Source organism: Onychomys torridus, chromosome 8 (assembly GCF_903995425.1).
Source record: "Onychomys torridus chromosome 8, mOncTor1.1, whole genome shotgun sequence".
NCBI lineage: Eukaryota > Metazoa > Chordata > Mammalia > Rodentia > Cricetidae > Onychomys > Onychomys torridus.
Window position 1 is genome coordinate 105,119,458 of NC_050450.1, and position 23,325 is coordinate 105,142,782.

The 23,325-nt window shown below is 53.2% G+C and overlaps 1 protein-coding gene across 4 annotated transcripts in view; it reads left to right on the forward strand.

Moving 5' to 3' along the window:
- The window catches only part of Septin9 (septin 9), a 130,284-nt gene that overhangs the window by 86,350 nt on the left and 20,609 nt on the right, over positions 1–23,325 (forward strand). Inside the window, exon 1 of one of the 4 annotated variants that reach the window (XM_036196221.1) lies at positions 11,670–11,856. The exons of 2 other annotated variants lie outside the window; for them this stretch is intronic. The gene's annotated coding sequence lies outside the window, so the exon portion shown is untranslated. Of the gene's footprint in view, positions 1–11,669; positions 11,857–12,174; positions 12,358–23,325 lie in introns of those variants that run through there. One more of the 4 variants, XM_036196220.1, reaches the window with a different exon arrangement.

Below are 23,325 nucleotides of genomic sequence, written 5' to 3' on the forward strand. Positions count from 1 at the left end.
CCCTGCAGGGGTATGGCCTGGCCTTTTTGGCCCCTGACACCTACAGCCTGTTGGGCTACAGTGGTCCCGTGGGTGGTGGCTAGGCCTAGGCGGAATGGGGCAGGTATCAGTTCCTCTGTCTTGGGAGTAACTGGAAGCTGCTGGGCTTCCTACAGCATTGGGCTAACCCCAGGAGAAGGCCCCAGTGCAGTGTGGGGCAGGGCTGAAGTAAGTTCCAGCTGCATGGCGTGACTTTACCTGTAATCCAGCACTTGGGAGTCCTGGCCTACAGAGCTGGGTTCCAGACTAGCCAGGACACTGGTGGTGGCGGGGAGGTGGGGGAGAACACGAGAGAGAGAGAGAGAGAGAGAGAGAGAGAGAGAGAGAGAGAGAGAGAGAGCGAGCCAGCCCAAATGCCAATACATTGGAGGAAGAAGAGTGGGTAGGGGTTCTAGAAGCCTTGTGCTGAGGAGTGAATATAGGGTACAGGGCTAAGGCACCCTGGATGAGACTCAGGCACAGATAGGTTGTAGGAAAATAGGCCCAGAGTGGCAAAGTAACTTTCCTGAGGTCACACAGCCCATCTCTGAGGCCTCCCTCAGGCAAATGGCGGATGCTGTAGTTCAGAGCTCCTTGGCCACATCTCAGCCACTCAGGCCCTGCAAGGCTTGACGCAGAAGTGGTTGGAAGGCTAGAGACAGGGAGAAGGGAGACAGCCCTGGCCAGGAGCAGAGCATTGCACTGCCCCACCCAGACCTGTGGGGATCGGTGAGCAGGCTGGGAGAGGCTGTCTCCCACTCCCATGAAGGAAGGCGACATTTGTTCTCCTGGGGTCTCTTGGGTCAGACCTGAGGACCCCTGACTGTGATGGATGAGGGGAGGGGCTTCCCAGTGGCTCTAGTGAGGGTCCTCCAATAGGTCAGCAGTCATTTACTAACAGGCCGTCGCCACGCCAGCAGAGCCCCTGAGAGCCCAGTGGAGCCTGAGGTACTCAGTTTGTAGGGAGGATCGCTCTCTCTTTTAAAAATTATTTATTTTTATTTCATGTTTATTAAGCACCACATTCTTGCCTAAGACCCACAGAGGCCAAAAAGGGGCATCAGATCCCCTGGAACTGGGGGGTCTGAGTAGATCATGACAGGTGTGAGCCGTCATGTGGATGCTGCAGCCAGTGCTCTTAACTACTGAACCATCTCTCCAGCTCAGGGGACTTCTTAAAAACATTCATTTATTATTATTATTACTATTATTGTTAGTGTGTATGTGTGCACGCACATACACATGCCATGGCATGGACATGGAGGTCAGAGGACAATTTTGTAGGGTCAGCTCTCTGTCCATCTTTATGTAGATTCCAGGACTTGAACTCAGGTCACCAGGCTGTGCACAAGCACTTTACCTGCTGAGCTGTCTCCACTGCCCTGGGCCTCACTGTCCTCCAGTGACGACATACTCCCACATACCTGTGGACCTGCACCTCCTGCCCCTGAGGAAGCATCTTCCAGGGCCATGGCCCAGGTCGGAGGTCACATTGGGAGCCACCAGTGTGTGCTGGATGCTGACTAATGGCGATTCTTTTGTGTGTGTGTGTGTGTGTGTGTGTGTGTGTGTGTGTGTGTGTGTGTGTGTGTGTGTGTGTATGAATGAGGCGGTTCTCACTATGTAGTTCTGGCTGTCCTGGAACTCACCTGCCTCTGCCTCCTGAGTGCTAAGATTAAAGATGTGTGTCACCACACTGGCTTACTCTAGTATAGAAAAGAATTTCACAAATTAGAGTTGGTGTTTATCACGACTTTATCTCGGGTTTGAACACGGGTCTACATTCAGGGGTGTGGGCTACTCAGGAGGGCCTGCTCAGGTGTCTTTCTGATAGCTATGTTTATGGTTTTTGTGAGGAAGGAGCTGAAGTGAGATCACAGTGTGGCTTCACAGGTGCTTTAGATGGGGTTACAGCTGACAAACGGTCACCAGGTCACTGCAGGTACTCCTGAGTTAATATCGTTTATATTGTAGGTGGACTCCACAGTCTTGTTTGTGAAAGTCCCAGAAATTTGGGGGTTCACTTCTGGGAACAGATCCGGGCCATACTCAAAAGGCGTATACGCTTAGGCCCGAAGCATGCCTCATTGCTATTTTAGCATTCTTGTTCGAAAAAATCTCTCTATAAAAAGAATGTGGTCTCCCTGTTAAACCCGTCATTGCAATGTTGTTAATTGTGCAGAAATTTTGAACCGGAGTCTCCAGACTCCAGAGGGAGGAGGCTTGCTCCCCTTCCACTGTCTCCTGGCTCTCTCTGGCCAGGCTTTCTTTCCTGCCTGCATCTCATCCAGCATGTCCTGGCTGAGGAGCCTACAGCATCTGCTCACTGTATGATGTGTAGGACTGTAACTGCCCACGGGTAGTGTGCTCAGGTGCTCATGGGATACGCCCTGCATGTGCCTCACCAGGGGACCTAGAGAAAAGGTGGTGAGGTTTGAGAGGCACTTTGAGACACAGGGACAGATGGATGGTCACAGATCTGTACTGAGCACAGCTCCAGATGTTATGCACACACCCCACGCAGCAGCTATGAGAGTGTGACATACCACTCCTCATCTTCGAGATAACAGGGATTTGAGTCCAAGCGGACAGACTCAGGTCTGTGGTCCCATCCTTACATGTCTACTGGAATCAGAGTTGCTGTGGTCTCACTGCCAAGCCTGGGGTGTGAGACTAAAGCATGTTCCCTGGGGATTACTGATGGAGATGCTGTTACACAGCCCAAAGAAGAGTAAGTACCCTGGGAGATGCACAGGGGCTTAATGCCACTCAAGGGTCCTTCAGAATGGGAAGTGTGTCCCAGAGTGCAGTGTGAGAAAGCCCAGGCCGGAGGAAAAGGGAGGTCCAAGAACCAGGAAGTTCAGGTAAAAAGGCCAGACAACAGATTCAACCCCAGATTCTCCAGTGAGGAGTGGCCTGTGGACACCTTAACTAATTTACCTTCTGGCCCCTGGCTCAGGGAGATGACACACTGCTGTCTCTCTCACCACTGAGTCACCAAGTGCATGGACCGTTTGCAACAGTGGTAACCGGAAACACACAGCCAGGGAGATGATTCTATTCTGGATCGCCTGAAGGAGTTCTTTGGTATGGCTGTAGCTCTGGAAGATTCTAGATGCTTCTAGATTCTGCCAGCGCAGGATTCTGCCAGCTCAGGCTGGAAGAAAGTTCTCCCTCCCACCTCTAGTGGGAAAGAAACTGGGAACAAAGCTGTTAGTTCCTCTTTCCACAGATGGAGGTGAGGGTGGGCTGGCCACCTGGTTCCTTTTGTCTCCTGTGTGCTTTTCAGACTCAGGACTATATACCCAGGGTCGTGCAAAGGGCAGATCCCCAGTGACTTCCAGTTCCTCATCTTCAGTGTTCTCCCTGCAGTGTGAGCAGACCTGAGACCCGTTTGCCCCCTCCCCCGCCAAGCGAGCTGTGGAATGCTGAGGCTCCTCTGGCTGGAGATGCTGGGCCCGTAGCAGGAGGTACTCTGGCCCACTCCTCCCTTCCCTGGGAGCTTGCAGAGCCAGGTTCTTGCCTGTGGCCATGTGTCAGTCTTTGAGCTGAATGGGTGTGGATGGAGCAGCTACCTGCTGCCCAGCCTCTGTGGCCATCTTGTCCTGAACTGGACATGCCAAGGGGCACTCTGACACTTACCATTGCCATGTCTCCAGCCTCCTATTTGCCCCTCTTCTTCCTCCCAGATACCCTGGAGTGGCTTCCCTACGGCTTTCAAAGGCCTTTGCCCCATCAAGCCCATTGAGTGTGAGGTCTCCTTCCCAGGGAGGTCTGGATTCTGGGACTCTTGCTGTTCTTAAGTACCACAGGCCTGGCCAGGAGCTGCAAGCCACCATCTGCTGCTGCTTCATCTTGTCTCTTTCAGCTGTGCATGGTGTGTGTGAGTGTGCGCGCGTGTGTGCGTGTGCGCGCACGTGTTCATGTGGTGGCCAGAGGAGGATGCTCTGTCACTCTCCCCGATTCCTTTGAGAAGGTCTCTCACTGATCCTGGAGCTGGGCTGGCAGCCAGGGAGCCCCATGGTCCTCCTGTCTCTACACCCCACAGCACTGGGGCCCTTTCATGTCAGTGTTGGGGATTCAAACTCAGGTCCTCATGTTCTTGCAACAAGTGCTCTTACCTGCTGAGCTGTCTTCTCAGCCTCTCATCTTGACTTTGTGTGAGGGCTTGTGTCTGTGAGGCACCCAGAGCCCTAGCGTTTGTACATGGGGATAAAATCCTCACAGTGCTGACAGTGTTAACATGAATCTCCGGAAAAACATGCCCAGAAGACCTTTTGCATGCGACATTGCTGTCTCAAGCACAGACACGCATAGCAGGCAGGCTGCAGTGTTTATGCTTAGAGCGTTCTTTAGCCGGTAACCACTCCTTTCTTCCCAGCTGCCGGTGACCACGCCCTCCACCCGCCTCCAGCCCGGGAGGTTCCTGCTCAGGAGGCTGCCGCTCAGTTTGCGCGGGCCATCTTTTCTCTCTTCCTGGTGGCCCTCTTCCTCTTTAGTAAGCGAGAATGCCCATCTTAGGGATGAGCATGCTTGCCTAGCTAGCATTCTCACGCACCTTGGTAGCTCCTAAACAGGGTCATTAGCTCGATGCCAGCGAGCATTTTGCACAAAGGTTATCCAAAGGGGAGGTGTGGAGTGTCCCAGCTCTGAATGACATTGTCTCCCTCAGGTCTCAGCACACTCAGCCAATCTTAGCACAACTCTTAGAAGTGTGTATGCCCACATTTGGTCCTAAACCAGCAGTTCTCAATCCCAGCTACACATTAGAGACTTCCTGGATGACAGGTTCTGGGCTTCCCCCCACCGTAGGTGGAGGCCCCACTCCCTGTAATTACATGGACAGTGCCATGCTGTTCAGATTGAGAATGGGCTTTGCTGAGCCTATTTTTAGAAGCCAAATGAACTTGTCTTCCCTGCTCCCCCTCTCCTTCACCTGGGCCTGGGGTGCCATCAGAAACACCAAAACAGAGTTTGGCTTAAAATCCAGCATCTGAGGACCTCAGGTGTGTGGGTTCTGTCCTGGCTGCAGGGTGAGGAGACAGGAGCTGTGCTAACAGCATCCTGGAGTTCCAGCCTGCCAATCTCCTCCTGGTGCCGAGGAGCCCACAGGGCTGGACATCTAGGTGCTTTGGGACTTGTCTCTGTCGTGGAAATCTGTGGGTCTGGTGGGGTTTTGGCTGCATTTGGTTGGGGTGAGATGAAGGGCCCGAGGGAGGGGGTATCAGAGGCTGGAACTGATCTGCAAGGTAGGGTGGTCACAATGAAGTAAGAGAGTTGGCTTCGGACACCAGGGTCACACAGATTGCATAGAATTGTTGGGTGGGGAGGGGGGTGGGGGGGCACACGCCTTTAATCCCAGCACTCAGGAGGCAGATACAGACAGGTCTCTGTGAGTATGAGGCCAGCTTAGTCTACAGAATGAGTTCCAGTACAGCCAGGACTGGTTACACAGAAAAATCCCGTCTCAAAAAAAAAAAAAAAACAAAAAAAAAACCCAAAAAAACAAAAACAAAAAACAAAAACCACAGAAGACACACAGCTGATATAGCTTTTGTGTGTTTGAGACAATCTTGCAGTGTAGCTCAAGCTGTTTTCAAAACTCAATCCTCCTGCCTCGGCTTGTCACAGGCTGGAATCACAGGTGTGCATCACCAAGGCCTGCAGTTGGGGGCTGTTCTCTGATGGCAGAGAGGTGAGGCTTCTTAGAAAGGAGGAAACAGGCTCATCCTGCCCTGTGGTTACCAAGGAGACCAGAAGGGGGCAGGGCCTGTGGAGTCCTGGCAAGTCCTCCAGGCCGTGGAGGGACCCAGGTTGGGGGTGGGGGAATGTCACCCGTGGTGGTAAACATAGAGAGGGCTTCCTGAGGTAGTAATTTCTGGGCCAAGGAGTACAGTGTTCTCAGAAACCAGTGTGGCTGAGGTTGGATGCGCCAGGGTGCAGGAGTACTCAGCCCCAAGGACGAGTGTGCTGTGGTACAGGAAGTTGTATGGGAAAAGGAAGAAGACAGGAAGTAGACTGCAGAGAGGGACTGAGGAGTGGACATTGCCACCAACTGTATGGGGTGTGGCAGCTGTAACCCTGGAAAAGCTAAGCATTAGGGCTGGAGGGACGGGGCATGGGCAGCGGAAGCTGGGATCTCAGACATGTATGTTCTGGTGAAGGAAACACGACCATAGAGATGAGGCGTGTGGCCTGAGAGAGCCAACTGGAGAGGTGGGTTGATGCTGGGAGGGGCTTGGAACCAGAAACACAAAGGAGGCAGAGGGGAGGTCACCCCGGGGAGCCACGTTGAAAGTGAGAGGGAAATAGGTCCCCAGAAGGGTCCTTCAAGGAAGGGCAGCCCTCAGGATTGGTGGGCGTGGATGGAATGGGCCATAAAGAATCCTCCAGAGCCCTGGAGATGTGTGGTGGACAGAGGCCAGATGGCCAAGGCCGAGAAGTGAGAAGGAAGAGGGGGACATGAGTGGGCCAAGAGGTTGGGCTGTAGAGAATCAACAGTTGGAAGAGGCAGAGCAGGCGAGCCTCCTCTGGAGCCTGGGGCATCATTGGTTCACCTGGGCCCAGACAGGAACCTGCAGTGGCACCTGAAGACCCCAGGACCCATTGTAAGCCACTGTCTGTGGTGGTGACACACTTTCTAGGGCCCTCTCCCTCCCTAGCGCCACTTATGCCTGCTTCTGGCCTCCCCTCAAGGCCATTTGGTAGGTTGTTTGTTTCTTGCAGCTTTTGGTGGTATAGGAGGCACATGAATGGCCCCCGGGGCACCCATACATGCCACACACACACACACACACACACACACACACACACACACACACACTGACAAGTGCCAGCCCTGCCCCTGTTCCCCTGCGCTAGAGCCTCAGAGTGGCAGAAGGGATATTTTTCTTGGCATTTGGTTGAAAGCATCTGCTGTGCTTGTGAGCTGTTGCCTGGGTAGATGGAAGGCAGTTAGCAGGAAGGTGAGCTTTGTGCAAGCCAAGTGCCTACTGGGAGAAAACAGGGTGCGTGCGTGTTCACGTCCATGTGTGTACCACACTCACACATGTGCACACGTTCCTCTTTTCTGCCAGCTTGATGCTGCGTAAAGAGTGGACTGTGGGTGTCCTGTGCTTCCTGGCAGGTGTCAGCCTCTGAAATGGGTCTGTATTAGGCTCATCTTCTCATTGGCTTCAGAGGAGGTGGAACCCCTACTGTCACCAAGAAGGACTGTGGATGCTGTTGCCACCAGGCCAGCATGGGCAAGGACTCAGTAGGGGGATTTTTTCAGCTGTCACACATTGGCCAAGTGCCTGGCAAAGGGTAGGGGCCTCCTCTCTGCCTTAGGGGGAGGCTTGTTGGATGTGGACCAGGCTTGGGAATATCCCAGGAGTCCACTCAGGAGCCAGGAGGATGGCATCCCCGCTGTACTGCTGCAGAGTGTACCTCCCGGCCTGCTAACCTTTGAGTTCTGAGGATCAAAGGGGCTAGAGGGGCGCATTAGCTTCCTATGGCTGCTAAAGTGTGTGCACAAGCCATGCAGCAACAGACATTTACTGTGTTAGGGTTCTGAAGGGCTGGAATCTCAACAGGCCCACGGGAGGCTCCAGAGATCCGTCCCTGGTCTCTTCTTACTCCTGTGCCTGTGGGACATCCCTTGGCTTGTGGGGCTGCATTGCTCAGATCTCTGCCTCTGTCACTCTATGGTCACCTCATATCCTGTGATCAAACCTCCTGTGTCTCATCATGTCATTGTCTGTAGTCAGATCCAAAAGTCGCCTCGTCATGTAAAGTCGCTGCACCCATCAGGCCATGAACAGGACGTTGACCATCCTGGTGTGTCTCAAGACATAGTTCTAAGGCATAAAATGCTAAAATAAATTGGGTCAAGAAAGGAAAAAAATAATGCATTTAATTCTTTCAAAAAGCTTTTAAAGATATAGTCTCATGTACTGTCCAGGCTTTCCTCCAAGGATAACCCTGAATGCTAATCCTCCTGCCTCCACCTCCAAGTGTTGAGATTGCAGTTATTTGCCAGCTGGGTTATGTGGTACTGGGAGATTGAACCTATGGCGCCATGCTTGCCAGGTGAGTATCCTGCAGACCCAGCCGAATCCTCAGTCCCACATTCAATTACACACACACACACACACACACACACACACTTCTAGCTGGTGTGGTGATGTACACCTGCCATCATGACCCCAGGGAGGCTGAGGGGAGAGGACCTAGAGTTGGAGGCTATCTGGGGCTGCTGATACACGTGTAAACGGGTCCCCCCACCTCACCCCTGCTCATAATGTAAGTGGTCTTGGTGCAGCACTCTGGCCACACAGTGGAAACCCCACATCTTAAGGAGCCAGCTCCATGTCAACCCCTCACCCTTGGCAGCCACTAGTCTGCTCTCTCTCTCTCTCTCTGAATTCTTTTTAAAGTGTGCTCCTATGTGACTTTAGAATAAATAAACACAGCTTGATGAGTTGGCTGTTGGAAGGATATACATGGGGCGGAAGCCAATGTGTGGATGAAGACCCAGGCTCCAGAAGGGCAGGAGTTGAAGTAGCCTGGGTGTCTGTCTGTCGCCCCCTCCTCTCTTGCTCTTTTCCTAGAGGTCTAGGCCTGAGTGTCTACTTACTTTCATTGTACATGACCCTGGGTAGCTTCCTCACCCCCAAGTCTTCATCATATCCAAGCTTTAGGACTTAGGGGCAATCTACTCAAAAAAAGTTTATGGTGTGGCTGGGCGGTGGTGGCGCACGCCTTTAATCCCAGAACTCAGGAGGCAGAGGCAGGTGGATCTCTGATTTCTAGGCCAGCCTGGTCTATAGAGTGAGTTCCAGGAAAGAGGCAAAGCTACACAGAGAAACCCTGTCTCAAAAAAAAAAGTTTATGGCAACATACAGTGAGTCAGGCCAGCAGCTGGCTCCCTGTGGGTTGGGCTAATCATCACACGTCCCTTCAAACAAGTATGAATGCAAACAGACATCCAGTAGAGAGCTGATGGTGTCCTTGGCACAGTCTGCATGGTGTGTGGCCAGGTATTCACTGAATTGAATCTTTAAGAGAAACTCTCCTTCAGAACAGTGAACTTGGAGACACTGCTCTGGGGTCTCTGTTTGAGACTGTCTCACATAGCCCAGGTTGGCCTCCAGCTCACCATGTAGCCAAGGATGACCCTGAACAATTCTTCCACAAGCTGTGTTGGGATTACAGGAGTGTGCCACCATGCCCCAAATATGCAGGGTTGAGGATCAAAGCCTTCATGAATGTCAGGCAAGAGCCTTTCCAACATCACAACCTTTTAAAAAGAGACAAGGTCTCAGTTGGAGAGATGGCTCAGCAGTTAAGAACATTTACTGCTCTTCCAGAGGACTTGGGTTTGGTCCCCAGCATCACATGGTAGCTCACAACCACCTATAACTCCAGTTCCAGGGGGTCTAACCCCCTTTCCTGGCCTCCTCAAGCACTGAACGCATGTGTGCATATGCATGAAGGCAAAACACCCATACACATAAAATAAAAACAAATCTTTTTTTTTAAAAAAAGAACAAAGTCTCATGTAGACCAAGTTGGCCTTGAAATTGATATGTACCTGAGGCTGGCCCTGAACTCCTGATCCTCCTACCTCCACTATGCCTGGCTCCTTAATATACTCCTTAAAAGTATTGATTGACTGACTGATTTCTTTAAAAACTTACTTGTATGTGTAGGTGCATGCACATGAGTGCAAATGTGTGTAGGTGCATGCACATGAGTGCAGATGTGTGTATGTAGGTGCATGCACATGAGTGCAAATGTGTGTAGGTGCATGCACATGAGTGCAGATGCCTGGAGAGGCCAGAGAAGTCACACCCCTTGGAGCTGGAGTTACAGGCAGTTGTGAGCTGCTTGACATGGGTGCTGGGAACCAAACTCTGGTCCTCCTTCTGGAAGACCAATGTGTATGTTCCTCACCCTCCACCCCCCAGGTTTTTCAAGTCAAGGTTTCTCTGTGTAGCCCTGGCTGTCCTGGAACTCACTCTATAGACCAGGCTGACCTCAAACTCACAGATCCACATGTTTCTGCTTCCCAAGTGCTGGGATTAAAGGTGTGTGCCACCACCTACCTACCACCGCCTGGTTCACAACATGTGCTCTTAACCACTGAGCCATCCCTCCAGTCCCTCAACATGATTTTACAGATGTATGTTTCAGTGGGCTGTGTCCTCTCTTACCCCTAAATGTGGCTTGGCGATCTGGTTCTAAAAGTGACCAGGGTCTCCAAGAAGGCTTCTGGATCAATGGCTCTTCAGTAAGAAGAGTGACAGGGTACAGAGTACAGTTGTGCCCTCCTGTCCAGCACACAGGGCTGGCATGCCCCTGACACAAGGCTGATTGCATGAGAGTGCCAGAGGAGTCAGTCAGATGCATTCTGGATTCCGGCGTCTTGGCACGAAAAGGATGAAGTATGTGAAATATCTCTGCCATTTTCATGTGGGTGACATCTTGAACTGATAATGTTTTGGCTCTGTGAGATCAATTAAAACAGGCCATGATTCCTCACATTTTCTCCCTGTGGTAGCTAGAAGTTTAAGGCTCCATCTGTAACTTGCATCTTGGGCCTTGTGCAAGAGGGCTGGATGGTACTTGGGTTATGGTCAGGCTACTTCTCTGACTGGGAGAGCCGAGAACCTCTCCACTTGAAGATGGATGCCCTGCTTGGAAAGCAGCCCCAGAGAGCCCCTTATGCCCTGGGCACCCCCCTCATGGTCTGGAGACCCCGATCTGATTGTGCTAGATGAAAGTCAGCAGTACAAGTCACCCTGTGCAGGTCACCCTGTACAAGTTCCCAGGCCTGGAATCTGGAGAGCAGGGGCCTGCTGGAGATGCCCTCTGGGGGCCTTAGAGATCTGGGGGACTGTGTGAGGTTCAGGAGGAAGCCCTGTGCCCCCAGGAGGGGGAGCCAGTAGGGCAGTTGGTGGTCAACTTTGACATGGTAGGAGTCCCTCTCCTGACTGCCAGGGCTTTTCGGTAAGAGGGTAGGAGGGAGTCAGAGGGGAGCTCCTCCTGGTTTGAAGGGACCTGCTGTTTTAGCTGTGACTAGAGTGGTATATCAGCTCCTGACTGGGAAGGCACATTCCAAAGATCTGCGGGATGGACCAGAGGCCTGGGGTTCCTGTGTTCAGCTGGTAGGGCGGAGCTGGGCTGGGCATAGAATATGGGAGTGTGCATATGCCAGGGGAGGCTTTGGGGCAGTTGTCCTTGCAGACAAGGGGATTGGAGTCACATGGGGAAATCTGTCACTGGCCCTGAGGCCCCTCCAGAGTTACCAAAGACTCCTCTCCACTTGAGCTAATTGCTCCCTGCTCTAAGCAGCCTCCAATCCCACCCCCAGCACTCCCAGTGTGGGAGCTGGCCTAGGGCCACCATGGCCATGCCTGAGCCTGGGAGTGACTCATTCCAGGTCAGAGGTTATGGGGTCTGGCAGATCCCATCATCCAGGCCCAGCCCCAGAAGTGTCAGCTCTTATCCTTTGGATCCCCTGGTTCATCACTCTCAGGGTCCCAGAACATCACAGGGGTCTGCAAGGAGTAGGAGGAGACTTCTGACTCATTGCCCAGCCCCCAAGGAGGATCCGGAGCGCTGGGAAGAAGGCGTCAGAACACATTCGGAGTCCCTGAGGCTCCAGAGCAGAGAGTCAGGGTGAGCCCGCCCCAGCTCAGCCTCAGCCCCAGCCCCGGGGTCCTTTGGTTGTAACCAGCAGAGCCCACTTAAGCAGGGTGGCTGTGCTGTCTCAGCTGCCCAGAACCTCTGGGGGTCAGGGCCTTGGGAGAAGGCGAGCCCTACCAAAACACAGAAGGCTGCCAGAAAACCAAGGTGCGTGCCTGTTATCTGACCGGGTGGGGGTGGAGCCAGGCCGGGTACCATGCGCTGGGTCAACGGAAAGCCATGCTGGCTGGGAAGAGGTCGTGTGGTTCTTGATTGACATAGACTTGGGCAAACACAGGTTAAAGGCTGGAGCTGCATGGCTCCAAGGTCCATACTGTGCACCCTGTCATTTTCCTCTTAGTGGCCCAGACTGCTCCTTGGTGTGCTGAGCGGAGAGGCCCTTAGGCTCACCCTGCCCCTGTCGCCTGCAGCCGGTGCGCCTCTCCCCGCCTCCTCGTCCCCTCGCCCTGCCCCTCCGAGCAGTTCCCCATCTAGCCTCCCTCTGCGGGCCGTCCTGAGCCCTCCTACCTCTCTGCCCCACACTCTGGGAGGCTCCTTGTTCCGAGGCCACAAAGCCCCTTTGATCCTCTGCTCGGCTCCGAGCCATGTGACCCGGTGGGCGGGCCACAGCTCTCCAGCGTCCAGGCAGCCCGACTTTCAGCTGCTGGGGTGAGTTCTTGCTCTTTGTTCTTACAGCCTCTCACAGCTTGCTCCGGGGGCCTCCAGGTGGTGGGGCCTGCCTGGCTGGCCCCGATGGGTGCAGAGGGGCTGGGATCCAGGTAGCCCCGGGGCCTGGGGTTCTGGCTGGCAGTCCAGCCCTGGGTTCCTGGGAGAATGGGTGGCGGGATGCCGGGTCTCCACGCGGGAACCAGATTTTCGATCGCAGAATAGAAGAAAAAGGGGCTTTGTGTGGTCACAGCTATCTCTTTGTAAATGTTTGGCCAACTCCACCGAGTGATGGGGAGTGTCTTGGAGCACGTTGCCTCCGCAAGGGGCTTCTAATTTCCAGCCTGGGCAGGAACAGAGGTGAACTGGATGCTTCTAGCAAAAAATCCCTCCACACAGAGTTATCAGCTTCTAATAGTGGGCGGCTTCCAGCGCGGACTGGAAATTAGTAACTGCCGGCTCTTAAACGGTGGTAAATCAGAGAGCACGGGCTGAACTGTGATGGGGACACCACCGTCAAATGTATGTACTGTCTGTTGGCTTTGGGTTCTTGAGATGTGCTGAGCCCAGGAGGGTGTTGCTGGGTGGGGTGGGGGTTTGGTATGCATTTGTTTTGCTAGAGAAAGTGCGATGGGGGTGTCTGCCTTCTGGAGCCATGTGTTGGAACCTGTCCTCTGTGTCAGAGCCAGGGCAGGAAGTGTCCTCCAGCAGACTGCACTGAGACGATGGGAGGGACCCCAGCTAGCACGGAGAATGGTCGCTTGCACCCAAGCACAGAGGGACAGAGGCAAATCCCTGAAGACTGTGTGCACCCCCACCCCCACCCCTGTTCTAAGGAAAAGCTGCTGTCTCTTGGACAGAGGTCTGGGTAGCAGCATGTCTGCTCCCCAAGAGAAGTGTGAGATTCCTTTTCTTTGAGAAAAATGTATCACCCGGAAGAAGCCCAGTAGCAGGTTCTGGCCGCTCTGTGTTGGGCAGAGTTGGAATTCGGTTTGGATCTCATGTGGAAAACCAGTTTCCTGCAATGGTGTAGGCTTCCTTCATTCACACTTTGCTCCTAGCTTCATGGGGCTCTTGGGGCATTTATACACATGTCTATCACTCACTTTGCCCAGCTTCCCTTGGCAACCAGGGTCTCCTTTTCAGCAAAAAGGAAAAATGTGCTTATTAAGCCTTCTGGAATAAGCAGCCAGTCTCCACCCAAGGCCTGTTTGGAAAGGTGGTTCATCCTTCTCTTCTGGGGTCTCTTCTGTGGTATGAGGTAGCTACAAAAGGCAGCTTCGAACTCACAGCACTCTTGCTACCTCAGTTCCCTGAATGCAGGGATTATAGGTGTGCCTCACCATGCCTGGCCAGGACTTTGCATTTTAAGCATTGCTCTCTGGGGATCCGAGCTGTGACAGACCTGGCCCACCCACCCCTTCAGTCCTCTGTGGGCCACCACTGTGACAGCTGGTATGAAGAACCTACTGTGTGGGGGGTGCTGACAACCCTAGCTGGAAGTCAGCTGTGGAGGGGAGGAGGCCGGATCCCCAGGGCCACATGTAGCAAGTGTGAGACAAGTCCCTTTGTGTCAGGTCCAGCAGGGAGCTTCTTGGGCCTTGGGAGCCCTCTGAGCACCAGATCCACTGTCCTTAGCTGTGAGAACAGCTCTGGGACATTGACGCAGGAGCCCTCTACCCATTGGGCAACCACAATGCTGTTGCCTGTGCTCCCCACCCCCGCCCTTCCCTGCCACAGTATCGTCCCCAACTTCCTGTTGTGTCAGATAGGGTGGCTGTGCCGGGGCTGAGGCCCCCTTGTACAGAGAGGGCCCCAGGGCCTGGGGCAGCACAGATTCCCTGCCTGTGTCAAAGGTCTCTAGGAAGCCAGCACTGAGGCTCCATTTCCGCTCTCCCAGTCCTCCACACAGCACAGCCTCTCCTGCCTTTCCCACACCACCCCGGAAGTTTCTAGGCTTCCTCTCCCACTAGCTGACCCGTGCGTGGGAAGAACAGCTTTATTTTAATTCAAATAGGCAAAAAACCCAATGGCCGCTGGCAGAGGCTAGGTGGGCCTCCTGCCTCCTTACCATCCTCCCTCACCGTCCTTACCATCCCCCTGACTGTAGACTAGGCCAATATTGCCAGCCGAGCTTTAGGAAATGTCCTGGGAGTGGTGCCCCACTGAGAGGGTCCAACTTCCTACAGTTTGGTCTCTAGAGAAGTTTCAAGTCAACTCCCCACTTAGCCAGGACACCTCTTCAGACTTTGCCTTCCACCATTAAACTTCGATTGTTTATTGAGCACCCTGTGTTCCTTGGGCAGGTAGAGACCTGCCCTCAGGAGCTCCAGAGCCTTGGACTCCTTCCCAAGGACAACTTGTTAGGGTGGCATGCTGTGTGTTTTGTGAGTGGAGTGGGCTGGGGGCTCCTACCTGCATATGAGGAGGTGGGCATTTCTGTACTCTGCACCCGAGACCTCCTGCAGCTGCCTTGAATCCCACCCCACCCACACTTGGCTGCATGCTGAGCCCGCCTTGGTGCCTGCGGGCTCCCTTGGCTCACCTGCCTCTTTCCTGCTGTTCTCTGCCATGCACCCTGAGGAGCACACCGTCCCAGGCTATGGGCCTGGTAAAGAGAGCTTTGTACTAAGGGCCAGTGGAGCCTGATCTGTCTTCCTACAGCCCCACTCAGCATCTGTCCACCTCCTCTGGTTCCACTGCCCACCCCTGCAGGCTGAGCTCTCTCTATTGCACCCAACTCACTTCTGCAGACTCCCACTGGCATGGGTGAGGCCTTGGCTTCTTTTAGGGCAGGGTACAGCTCATCACAAAGGGTCTTGAAAGACACCAAGCTTTGGGGCTGGTGAGATGGCCCACTGGGTAAAAAGATGTTTGCTGTCATGCTGGGCAATATCCATGTACTACCTTTACTCCCAGCCCTCAGGAGGCAGAGGCAGGCGGGTCTCTGAGTTTGAGGCCAGCCTGGTCTACAGAGTGAGTTCTAGAACAGCCGGGGCTACACAGAGAAATCATGTCTCAAAAAACAAAACAAAATGCTTGCTGTCAGCCTTTACAATGTGAGTCCCTATCCCTGGACTCCGCATGGTAGAAGGAGAGAACTGTCTCCTGACCTTTAAACATGCTCTGTGCCATGGCAGGCGTGCGCGCGCACACACATGCATGCATGCACACACACACACACATACACACTAAAATTTTTACTTAAAGAAAGATACAAGGCTATTGGCTGGCTGTGGGCTAGGGCAGCTGGCTTAAATACCGTCTATAGATGTTCTAATCTGTACAGTGGGTGGATCTTGCCCTGGACTCCGCCCCCTCCTGATTACTTAGCATCTTCCTGAAGCCAAGAGCTGGGGGGCGGGGGCAGCATCCTGAGGTGCCAGCCCTTGAGCACCTCAGCTTCATTTGGAATCCCAGCTGCTGGCTGGCCACATGAGGACTGACACGAAGTCATTCACCCTTGTTTTCAGCCCTTCTACTTCTGTCAATTGGAGGTCCCCGTCCTGGGACTCAAGTCTCTCCCTGTTTGCGTTTTTTGAGACAGGGACTTCACTAAAACACTATATGCCTGAGGATGATCTGTACTAATAATCCTCCTGGGGATTGAACCCAAGCCCTTGTCAGTGCTAAGTGAGCACCCCATGCTAAGAAAGCACCCCACTAGCTGAGCTGTAGCTCCATCTCTTGTTTGGTTATTTGAGGCAAGGTGTGATTCTGTAACCCAGGCCAGCCTTGAATTTACGTGCCTCCTGCCTTAGCCTCCCAAGTTCTGGGACCACAGGGGTGTGCCACTGCACAGGGTTTCTGCCCCGCTTTTGGGTGCTGGGCGCTGAGCATATCTTGGTCACTAGAGGTCGTGGGGACAGTTGTCTTTCCGCAGTGGAATGCGCTCAGAGCTCTGCCCCTATCAGGATCTCTTATCTCCCAGGCCTTTTCCAGGTGCCTGTCACCGCCAGAGGAGGAGATAAGATAGGCCCTGCCAGGCAAGCCTGGTCCAGCCACGGTGCTACACAAGTCTACTGGCCAGGTCTGGCCCTGAATGTGGCTGCAGCTGGCCCCCCTGTTCAGTGGTGATCTTAGTGTCCTGCCTGCCCTTCTTGGTGGCCACTAAGATTTATCGATCTCTGTGTCCCCATTCTGGATGAGCTAGGTGCTCGTTTGGTTAATGTTTGAGTGAATGAACGGCCAGCTTTGTGTGACCTCAGATTTTCTGCTTCGATCCAAATGTTCTGTGGTTCCACGAAGGTTAGCTCAGGGGCCTTGTGGGGTTCTTCCTCCCTGCCTTTCTCCCATAACTGTAAGCTTGGTGGCTTGGTGACTGAGGTCTCCGTGGATGCCTAGCTTTTCTGCATGGTGCATGTGTGCATGCACACGCACATGCACACACACCCGAGGTCAACCTTGGGAGCTATCTCTGTATTTTTGTGTTTTGGCATAGGGTCTCATCGCCTTTGCCTGGAGCTTACCCATTCAGCCAGGGTGGCTGTCAGGAGCACGGGTCTACCTGCCTCCTTCCCAGTTCCGGGATTACTGGAATTACCAGTGCTCACCACACACCCATTTTTCGGCGTGGGTTCTGAGGGATCCAGCTCTGATTCTCACGCTTGTGCTGCAAGCCCCTGACCTAGTAACCTGGCTCCCTAGCCCCAGAACCTCCTTATCAAAGGAAAAGCCAAGCTTATTGTGCAAAATTGGTTAGGCTGTGGACGAGGTTCCCCCACTTAGCCGCCCAGGACAGAGTCAAAATGCCCAGCAACCTGAGGGGCGGATTCTGTGTCTACCTCCATGTGGGAAGGTTGGCTGGGTTCCCTGGGACCCAGTGAACCTCCCTGGCATCTAGGAGAGTTGTTACTTCCTCCTGCTGGTGACTTCTGGAGCGTGGCCAGTGCAGAACATGTGTCAGGAGGGAGCAGGCTGCTCTTCCTGTGAGTTGGACCCTTGGCTATCTATCAGTTCAGCCACCTGTGTGCCAGGTCCCCCTGGACAGTGGCAGAGTTGTGACATTCCACCTTGACTCTTATACTCTAGCACCCCAAAGATGCTGAGAAAACAGGATAGCTCAGCTCCCGGAGAGTGGAGCATCCTGTGTAAAGAAAGCCTGGAACCTTGGTAAGAACAGGGTTATCTCAAGATGGAAGACCTAAAGTCATGACATGGTTTGGCTCTGATGAAGTTTTGTTTAGGAGAGGAAGAGGAGAGAAAGATGGGGGAGGGGCAAAGGCTTCAGACCCTCTACAGTGTTGGGAGACCCACTGTGGGTCAGGAGACCAGGGTTGAGGTACTGGGCTCCCTCTGCTTATGAGACATGCAGCAGGCCCCTGAAGGACCCCTCCAGTGTCTTGTGAGATTCTGGCATCGTTCCGGCTTTGAGACTAACACACTGAAAGCTGTAACACTGAAGTGGGCCGCGCCCGTAACCCTAGCACTTTGGAGGGTTAGGCAGGAAGAGCAGGAGTTGGAGGCTGGCCTGGGCTACATGGTGAGACCTAGTCTCAGTGCTCTCCCTAAGGATACACATGATGTCAGGACATAAGCATTAGGGAATTGGACTGCCAGGTTCTGTTCCTCTTGCTAACCTCGTATGCTCTACTTGGGCTACAGTAGAATATAATATGTAGGATATGAAGCTATCCTGAAGTGAATGGAGGTAATTCAGCCTATCCACATAAAATATGGAGGGTAGAGATCTAAGGTGTCCCGGGCTGCAGCAGCTGCTGCTCAGAGTCATACAAGATAGGTCTTCCAGAAGTTTCTGAACCTACTGGGTAATAATATTAATCCCAGGGCTTAAAGTGGAGGTGGCGCCTGGGGCCCTAAGATTTCGACTGTACTGGAGCCAAGATAGCTCTGTTGGGAGGCAGCAGGGAGGGGCTGCTCAGGTTTGGCAGTGTAGGAGTGTTCAGGGGACCGGGGAGAACTTGGAGAGTGTGGGTCCCTGGATCCTGGAGATGTAGCAAGTAAGGAAACGTCGGGGGGTATCCCCACAACCAGCAGCTACTTTGAAAGCTGCCATCCCAGGCATCACTCCCACACCACCCTCCCTCAGACCTTGCCTGCTTCCTGCTCTCCTGGGAGCAGCCAGGCTGCTCCCAGGCTGGTGCTCAGCTGTTCCTTTGTATCCTGCCACGTGTCATGGCCACCTCCCAGCCTGCTCAGGGTTAACTGTAGTCTGGATCCCCATCATCTCCCATAGAGTCTTCAGGCTGCCCTGGGGCCACAGCCTCCTTTCACTGGTTCACAGATGTATTTCACAGTGCTGTGGAGCATCTGTCCACATGGAGGACAAGCCATTGCGACTGTGACCCAGTCTTGGTCTCGGAGGACTTCTGTGGCCCCCCAGCCGGGCCCATTGTCAGGTGACCTTACTGCATGGGTTTCAGTGTCTCTACTGTCCATCTGGCTGAGTCAGCAGAGTCTTCTCCACTCCTAGCTCATGGGAACTGGGAGGAGCTGCCCCCCTACGAGGCCTGGAAGTTTGGGGGTAGTGGAGGAAGTTATGGATGCCCCTACCTTGTGCCTTGCTAACAGCCCCTCTGTCCATTTAACCTTGAACCATTCAGACACCCCCACCCCACCCCTGCTAGTGCCATGTGGCCCTAACAAGTGGGCTTATGCCACTCCTGTGAGAAGGAGGCTATGTCCTCCTGGGAACATTCAGCATGTGGGTTCCAGGGCCCTGTTGGGGGCCCAGCAGACCTCATTTCTGGATCCCTCAGCTCTGGATGCTGGGAGCTGCAGGGCCTGGGCCCTTGAGTCTTTGGAACGAGAATGGGAGTCAGCTTTTGCCCAGTGTCTCTACTGTGCAGAGATGCTGGCGCATACAATTAGCCCTTCCCCGGGTGTCTGGCTGTTTCAGTCACTGCCTGCCTTTTTTTAAAAGTGTCTTTTTGTGACCTGACTGATTCCAGCCCACGGCACACAGGGACACTAAAATCTACAGACCTTTATCAGCATCTTTATGACTACAGCATGGCCATGATAGGCAGGCCGAGGGAAAGAAAGGCAGCTGAGAGCCCCGTTCTCAGGGGCACTGCATATGGGGAGGTTGTCCCTGTGGGAGCCTGGTTCATGGGCCTGGGCTGGGAATGGGCAGCTATAGTGAGGTGGATACTGCCCACTTATGTGTTGGGGATGTGCCCACACTGCCAGGTCATTGTTCAGTTGTTTTTTGTTTTTTGGGTTTTTCTTGAGACAGGGTTTTTGTGTAGCCCAGTTGCCTCAAACTCGATATGTAGCTGAGGATAACCTCAAACTTCTGATTCTTAAGCTTTAGGTTGTCTAGTGGGGTTCATAGACTCTATTCATCATGGTTCTCTAGAGAAGTAGACCCAATGGAGGGATGCGCATTGGGTCCCTGAAACATCCATAGAACCACATGGGGTTTTTCCTGTGCAGATGTCCCTCTTTTCATGGAGGAAGGATGCTCCACTGCAGGGTGGGACCACATTTTATGTATATGGCCATCATATGAAGACCATTAGACCAGCTTCCACTGTGGAGTCTGTGAACGCTGCACTGTACCTGAGTGCAGATTTTCACATAGATGTCTGTTTTCATCTCTCTGGGAAATCGCTGGGCCCCGTGAACAAATTTAGGCCAATGTTTTTAAAGCCAGGTACCTGAGGAGGGCCCCAGGCCTGGTGAGGTGGACCATGTTTGGTTCAGCTGCCTCTGAGTAGCACTCTCTCTCTCTCTCTCTCTCTCCGGTTCTCAAGGGGTCACTGGAGGCTGAGGATACAGCAAAGAAGAATCTACACAGGCTGGTGAGGGTCACAGGTGGGAAACACAGAGCAGGCCCCTGATTTCTTGACTCCTCTGCCAGTTCAGGGCGCAGAAGGCACCAGACAGGGGAACTGGGAGGCTGCGTGTCTTTGTCTCCTTTCAGGAGACAGGTGGGCCAGGGTTGATGGCAGGCACAGTGTGAGAGAAGAAGTGCATGAGGGGCCAGACACACAACGAGGATGGCCGACTTCCTGCACTGGAGATTTTTCCTGCCTTTTGATTCTGATCAAGATGTCTAGATGGGGTGGGGTGAGGATGGACTCCCCTGAGTACGGCATCCCCCACCCCAGGCCTCAGCCCAGGGGAAACAGCCTTCTTAGGGGAGGCGGAATGTATACAGGGGAACATGGTGTCTGCAGGACCACAGACTATGGGGAGCATTTCTGGACTGTTTGGTTACCCTTGCCGCCACCGCCACCACCACCATAAACCAAAAAGAAAGAAAGAAAGAAAGAAAGAAAGAAAGAAAGAAAGAAAGAAAGAAAGAAAGAAAGAAAGAAAAAAAGTGAGCCATCCAACAGCAGGTAATGTGAAGTGCCTCCCTCGGCCACCTGCACCACCCTCTGTGACTGTATTACACCACTGTGTCCACTTTTTAGGGACAGCCAAGTCAGCCAACTTGGAAGGACCACTGGACACAGCTTCCAGAAGTTTGCCAGGCCCCCTCCTTCCCTGTCTCCAGCCCTCCTTGTTACTGAGAGAAATTACCATATGAATGTTGTTCCTTCCCAGACTCGGGGTTGGAGGGGCCCTGGGAGAAGGCAGGCTCCCAGGGAGCAGGTTCCGGCCGGCTGAGTTGGCTGAGGACCATCCAGTGGAAGCCGCACAGCAGTTTTCCTGGAGGACGGTTGCTTACATCCTGTAATAGGTCTGGCTCAGTCCAGGTTCTGGGAAGAGGTGGAGGAAGAAGCTGAGGGTGCAGGCGATGTGAGCCGGGAGGGGGTGTGTTGGACCCCAGCAGCTTGGAGACCCCTGTACCTCTTCATTGAGCCATCTGTCATGGTTGTGTTCTGAGAAATGTGGTATTAGCGGCCTTCTTGTGATGTTGCTGATTACTGTAGGAATACAGACTGGGAGGGAGGCTGTGTGAAGCATGTCGTTACTGTGAATGGCTTGTAGACTGTAGAGAGCCACCCACAAGTCTGGCCAGTGACTGTTCAAGCAGTTCCGATGGCCCGGCTTGATTGGGGGTTTCTGTTGAGTTCTTGGTTATGTCTCGGCTGCTAGATTCACTTTACAATCTGTGTGGGCCACACTGATATTTGGGCTGCCAGACATACTGTCTTGTGTTTTTCCTGCTCTGGCTACAAAACATCCAAAGCAGCCAGTGTCTCAGGAAGTACCAGTTGGCTGTGGCATTTCTTCTAGACAGTGCTTGGTAATGATAGTATGGCTCAATCCTCGATATGGGATATTATAGGCCAAGCTTCACTGGTTGGTGTTATGGGTGATGGAGGCCCAGGTGAGGGCACTGTCTTCATATCTGTCTGCTTGTCCTGCTGTAAAGTGGCTTCTGCTCATGTCTGAGCCCTGCTCTTAAGTGCTTTCCTGAGTCCCGACATATGCTGAGGTGGACAGAAAATAGGACTATAGGCCCCTAGTCTCTCCTGACCTCTGACGCCATCAGTACTTCTGAGCAGTTTTCCTCAGTGGGTCCTCATCTAAGCATCTTGGGAAAGCTCTTCTTTATGTTCCCTTCCTTGGTGCTATGCAGCTCTGACAGGTGACAGCATCCAGAAATTGCTAATGTCACATTTGGGTGCCAGGACACACAGATTTATGCATGTGTGCACACACGCCCTAGGAGGGCACAAGTGAGCACTTTGTGTAGAAGGCCTGGGGCGTGGGGGGCAAGCAGGCTGACCAGGAATGGAGAAAGAGGAGGTACTGAGGTAAGGAAGCAGGTAGTCACTGCAGGCACCCATTCAGTCAGACAGACAGACATTCACAGTGTCCCCATGTGCCTCAGATGTGAGAAGCTGTGTTGCCATGAACAGTCAAGACATGTTGACTACATACTGTGCAACATAGAAAGACAGGGAAACCCACCAGTGTAGATTAGAAGTCCTGGGAAGATGTGGGGCCCGGAGTCCCACTACCAGCAGCAGCAGCAGCAGGACAAGAATGTTCTAGACATACTGACTCCAAGGATCCTTGTTTGAAGAGCTGAGAGGAGCCTGGAAGGCGTTTGTGTGCTTGGAAAGTGGAGGGGGGTGGGGTGTGCATTTTACTGACAACAGCTGCGTGCGTTGTGTGTGCTGGAGTTGTCTTCCTCCATCTTCACTGAGAGTCTTAGGAGGGGAATATTACCTCGTTTCATGCATGAGGATACAATGGCACAAAGCTCAGTTACCCGCTCAGTCCCAAGTCCCATGGTATGTCAGAGGTGGGAGAAGGTAAAGGGCTCGGGTTCCTGGGTCACTGGGTGCTGTGGACACCAGCCATGGTTTGAATCAGAGACAGGGTCAGATTAAGGTATGTGTCAAAACTGTCTTTCTGGGGCTGGGGAGATGGCTCCATTAGTAAGCCCCCCAGGACCCTTGTAAAAGCCAGGTACCTGTGATCTCAGTACACCCCTCCTGGGAGATAGGGCGTCAGAGCTAAGAGCACACGCAGCCTTCAACAAGAGACCCTCACTGGATTTGTGGTGATGGGAAGAAAGGGGACCATGATATAATGACTGGATGGTTGAAGATGTCACTTCCAGTAATGAGGAGATGGGGTCAGAGTGTCCAGAGTTCACATACATGTCCAGGTGGCTCACGCATACAGATCTGGACAGGGCTGTGGCCGTAGATGCCAAATGCCTGGTACCAAGAGCCTTGGGACATGCCTGCTGAACCTCGATGAGCATTCATCTGTCTGCTCACCTATCCATCCATCCATCCATCCATCCATCCATCCATCCATCCACCCATTAATCCATTCACCCACCCATCCTCACCATCAGTTCAGATAGCAGTTGACATTGCTGGGTTGTATGTACATTTGAAAACCATGTCTTAGGCTGTCAAGATGCATTTTCCCCACTCAGTTGATTGGCTCTCCTTAGAGAAGTCTTCCAGGTATATGGGATATGAAAGCCTCCCCTGAGGCAGGCACAGTTGGGTGGGCCACCTTCTAAACTGAGACTGAGGGATCATGTACAGAGGTCTGCAGGTTCCAGACTGGGCTGGAATTCCTGGG